The 5,000-nt window shown below is 54.5% G+C and overlaps 1 non-coding gene across 1 annotated transcript in view; it reads right to left on the reverse strand.

The window, feature by feature from the left end:
- The window catches only part of LOC126147000 (small subunit ribosomal RNA), a 1,909-nt gene extending 818 nt beyond the window's left edge, over nucleotides 1-1,091 (reverse strand). Inside the window, exon 1 of the ribosomal RNA XR_007529896.1 lies at nucleotides 1-1,091. This exon is cut by the window's left edge and continues 818 nt beyond it. This is a non-coding gene — a ribosomal RNA (small subunit ribosomal RNA).
- Between the last annotated feature and the right edge of the window lie 3,909 nt (nucleotides 1,092-5,000).

Genomic DNA, 5,000 nt, shown 5'->3' on the forward strand with positions numbered 1-5,000 from the left:
TTCGAACCTCTAACTTTCGTTCTTGATTAATGAAAACATACTTGGCAAATGCTTTCGCTTCTGTTCGTCTTGCGACGATCCAAGAATTTCACCTCTAACGTCGCAATACGAATGCCCCCGCCTGTCCCTATTAATCATTACCTCGGGTTCCGAAAACCAACAAAATAGAACCGAGGTCCTATTCCATTATTCCATGCACACAGTATTCAGGCGGGCTTGCCTGCTTTAAGCACTCTAATTTGTTCAAAGTAAACGTGCCGGCCCACCCAGACACTCAATAAAGAGCACCTTGGTAGGATTTCAACGGGGTCCGCCTCGGGACGCACGAACACGCACGAGGCGGTCGCACGCCTTCGGCTCGCCCCACCGGCAGGACGTCCCACGATACATGCCAGTTAAACACCGACGGGCGGTGAACCAACAGCGTGGGACACAAATCCAACTACGAGCTTTTTAACCGCAACAACTTTAATATACGCTATTGGAGCTGGAATTACCGCGGCTGCTGGCACCAGACTTGCCCTCCAATAGATACTCGTTAAAGGATTTAAAGTGTACTCATTCCGATTACGGGGCCTCGGATGAGTCCCGTATCGTTATTTTTCGTCACTACCTCCCCGTGCCGGGAGTGGGTAATTTGCGCGCCTGCTGCCTTCCTTGGATGTGGTAGCCGTTTCTCAGGCTCCCTCTCCGGAATCGAACCCTGATTCCCCGTTACCCGTTACAACCATGGTAGGCGCAGAACCTACCATCGACAGTTGATAAGGCAGACATTTGAAAGATGCGTCGCCGGTACGAGGACCGTGCGATCAGCCCAAAGTTATTCAGAGTCACCAAGGCAAACGGACCGGACGAGCCGACCGATTGGTTTTGATCTAATAAAAGCGTCCCTTCCATCTCTGGTCGGGACTCTGTTTGCATGTATTAGCTCTAGAATTACCACAGTTATCCAAGTAACGTGGGTACGATCTAAGGAACCATAACTGATTTAATGAGCCATTCGCGGTTTCACCTTAATGCGGCTTGTACTGAGACATGCATGGCTTAATCTTTGAGACAAGCATATGACTACTGGCAGGATCAACCAGGGAGCTGCGTCAACTAGAGCTGAGCAGCCGGCCGCCCGGGAGTGTGTCCCGGGGGCCCGCGCGAACACGCAAGCGTCCGCTCAATTATTCTGCAAACAGGAGGAGGCTGAGCTCCCCTGCACAATACACCTCGAAACCCTCTCAGGTCCCGGCGGCGCGCAGCGCCGTCCTAAGTACTTGGTCGGGTTCGAGAGAGGCGCAATCGCCCGGAGTTAGGCGAGTAGACGCTTTAGGTGCGACCACCCGTGCTCCCAACTGAGCTTGCCGCTGCCGACAGAGGCCCGGGAGCGTGCTGTCGTGGCATTGCCGGCGGGAGACAACACGCGCCACCTACGGTGACCGGCAGCTCCAACGCCAGCGCCACAGAAGGGAAAAGGCCCCACGTGGGTGCCGAAGCGAACTCTCCCAGCACAGCGCACGTGCCAACACGTCTGCACAACTGCGATACAAACCACCAGCGAGAACCGCTGGGGCGACCGAGCAGCAGACGGCGTCGCGGCGCCGAGTGCCGGGCGGCGGCGCATCCTCAACGCACACAGTCCTCAATCGGACCAGCACACTGCAGATGTCCACCGCGCTTCGCACCGGGCCGGCGAGGACCCACTTTGGCTGCACGGCGCCGCGCGCAGGGTGCCCCGGCGCGCAGCTGCGCCGCCTGCCGCGTCCGTCGGCCGGCGCGCCTGCCACTGGGCGCCCCCACCAGCCGGCTGTAGCGCGTGCGCCCACGCACCGCGCGGCCAGCACGCCGGGCGGCCCCCCCTCACCGGCCGGGGACAGTCCCACCCACCCACAGCCGCGTATCGCTTCACACCCAGATTCACATTCACGTTCGTTGGTATGGTGGGGACCGCTTCGTAGCTGTACCGATCGTTGCCCTCACAGATGTACCTCCAGCAAGGACAACCGCACCACAACGGGTTACCAGTTGTTCATTTGCGTAACGTCACCAGTAAACGTACACGTCCATCCCCGTTTGCAAAGTCAACTATTATTGCATGCCTGCCTGTCAGGTGTCAAGACACAATACGTCCGCTCACATCCACGCAACAAAATGTGCCCAACTAGAGGGCACGTGGAAGGTGCCCCCGTACGTATGCGATGTCCATTGCGCGACCAACTGTCAACCGGCCTCTGTAGCATGTCGCAGATGTGGAACGCGGGGCACCGTGCTATCACATTGTGTGAGAAGAGACTACTACGTCTGCATACACGCGCCACTACATGAACAGACGGCTCATGCTGATCGCCATCCACCGCGTCCATTACTCCCACACGTCTCTATGGCGTACCACACTGCAATGCAGCTGTTATGGCGAGATGACACGTAGCTGTGTGCACAACATCTGGACGGTATGGTTCACCGCAGTCTTTGTACGGTCACACATGTGCCAGAGTGTATCATTCAGTACATGAGGACCGCTGTGCAGTACAGTGTGTGGGTTAGGCGTACATCGGCGGACAGTGGACACAGGACAGAACACGACGTAGACTGAGTGCTTCGGCATGCACCTGACCGACCAGCTTGCGAAGGCAGGGGGAAGGGGGAAGGGTGGGGGGGGGGGGCGATGTACGTCCTGCTGGCGTCCACATTACAGTGTATAGCGTGAGCATGTAAAAAGGAAGCAACACTTGCGACGTGTTGAACATGAAACGATACACATGAGACCGGGGAGTGCGAGTCGCGAACTATTCTGAGCAGGTTGCGGTTGGACAACAATACATTAATGTAACGTGTCATATGCCAATTACAGAGCAGGGTAAGGCACAACCTGGGTCAGGTTAAGGCACAACCTGGGTCAGGTTAAGGCACAACCTGGGTCAGGTTAAGGCACAACCTGGGTCAGGTTAAGGCACAACCTGGGTCAGGTTAAGGCACAACCTGGGTCAGGTTAAGGCACAACCTGGGTCAGGTTAAGGCACAACCTGGGTCAGGTTAAGGCACAACCTGGGTCAGGTTAAGGCACAACCTGGGTCAGGTTAAGGCACAACCTGGGTCAGGTTCGGGCACAACCTGGGTCAGGTTCGGGCACAACCTGGGTCAGGTTCGGGCACAACCTGGGTCAGGTTCGGGCACAACCTGGGTCAGGTTCGGGCACAACCTGGGTCAGGTTCGGGCACAACCTGGGTCAGGTTCGGGCACAACCTGGGTCAGGTTCGGGCACAACCTGGGTCAGGTTCGGGCACAACCTGGGTCAGGTTCGGGCACAACCTGGGTCAGGTTCGGGCACAACCTGGGTCAGGTTCGGGCACAACCTGGGTCACGTTGGGGCACAACCTGGGTCACGTTGGGGCACGACGTGGGTCACGTTGGGGCACGACGTGGGGTAGATTGCGGCACAACTTGGGGTAGATTGCGGCACAACTTGGGGTAGATTGCGGCACAACTTGGGGTAGATTGCGGCACAACTTGGGGTAGATTGCGGCACAAATTGCATTACATTGCGGTACAAATTGCATTACATTGCGGTACAAATTGCATTACATTGCGGTACAAATTGCATTACATTGCGGTACAAATTGCATTACATTGCGGTACAAATTGCGGTACAAATTGCGTTACATTGCGGTGCATATTGAGTTACATTGCGGTGCATATTGAGTTAGGTAACGGTGCAAAATAGGTTAGGTTAAGGTGCGACATAGGTTAGGTTAAGGTGCAACATAGGTTAGGTTAGGGTGCAAGATGGGTTAGGTTAAGGTGACATAGGTTAGGTTAAGGTGACATAGGTTAGGTTAAGGTGACATAGGTTAGGTTAAGGTGACATAGGTTAGGTTAAGGTGACATAGGTTAGGTTAAGGTGACATAGGTTAGGTTAAGGTGACATAGGTTAGGTTAAGGTGACATAGGTTAGGTTAAGGTGACATAGGTTAGGTTAAGGTGACATAGGTTAGGTTAAGGTGACATAGGTTAGGTTAAGGTGACATAGGTTAGGTTAAGGTGACATAGGTTAGGTTAAGGTGACATAGGTTAGGTTAAGGTGACATAGGTTAGGTTAAGGTGACATAGGTTAGGTTAAGGTACAAACTGGGTTGTTTTATGGTACACATTGCGTTGTAGTACAGTACATGTTATGTTTGGGTACGGTACACAATGTGGTATGGGATGGCGTGTTGGGGGGGGGGGGGGCGAGGTTCGTTGATATTGACCATAGGAAGTGGATGCGCGAGGCAGCGTCAGTGTGTCAAAGGAGGTATGTCACGTCGGGATGCGCTTTTCGCTAGTGAGAGGGGGGCGCGCCGTGTCTGTGGTTGCGGCAGACCTGTGTGTTTCATTCCCGCCGGTGTATTTGTGCTGTAAGACGATGGAGTGTGGTGATGTTGGGTGCACCCCTGTGTAGGACATGTGTGGGTGTTGATGGCTTATCTGAGCAATTGTGGTTGTCGGACGAGTGGGATATTGTGTTTTATGATTGGACCTCCTGGCCTGGTTATCATAGTCTGGTTGGTGTATTGTGGCGCATAGGATGCACCGGACGTTGGTCCATGCTGGCGCTTAATTATTGAATCTGTGTCTGTTACAGGCAGAGAGTAGTGTGTGATAGAGTGTGTGGGTGACGTGTGGTTACTTTTGTTTGCACAGACGTTCAGCATGTATAGGGGCATTTGCGTATTTGATCTATCTATGTGGGCATGCATAGTTTACTGAGCAGTGCTGCGAGGTGACTGAACTACGAGCGACGTACTCATTTACAGCGGAATGGTTGCCTTCTACCAAAGATGGAGTATCGACTCTACGACAGCGTTGGCACCGCAGGAACCGGTGTCGTAAAATGGCCCCCACACCGTCATCGTTGTGCGGGGTAGGGACCGTCCATATTCTGAGAGGAGCCCTGTTTGCCACAGGGCGTGGGGTCTCGCGTCCTGCGGTTCAGTGCCCCCAGGGAAGCGCGCGGAGGTGGTGCTGCTGCTGCT

This window comes from Schistocerca cancellata, unplaced genomic scaffold (genome assembly GCF_023864275.1).
Source record: "Schistocerca cancellata isolate TAMUIC-IGC-003103 unplaced genomic scaffold, iqSchCanc2.1 HiC_scaffold_838, whole genome shotgun sequence".
In the NCBI taxonomy this organism is placed as follows: Eukaryota; Metazoa; Arthropoda; class Insecta; order Orthoptera; family Acrididae; genus Schistocerca; species Schistocerca cancellata.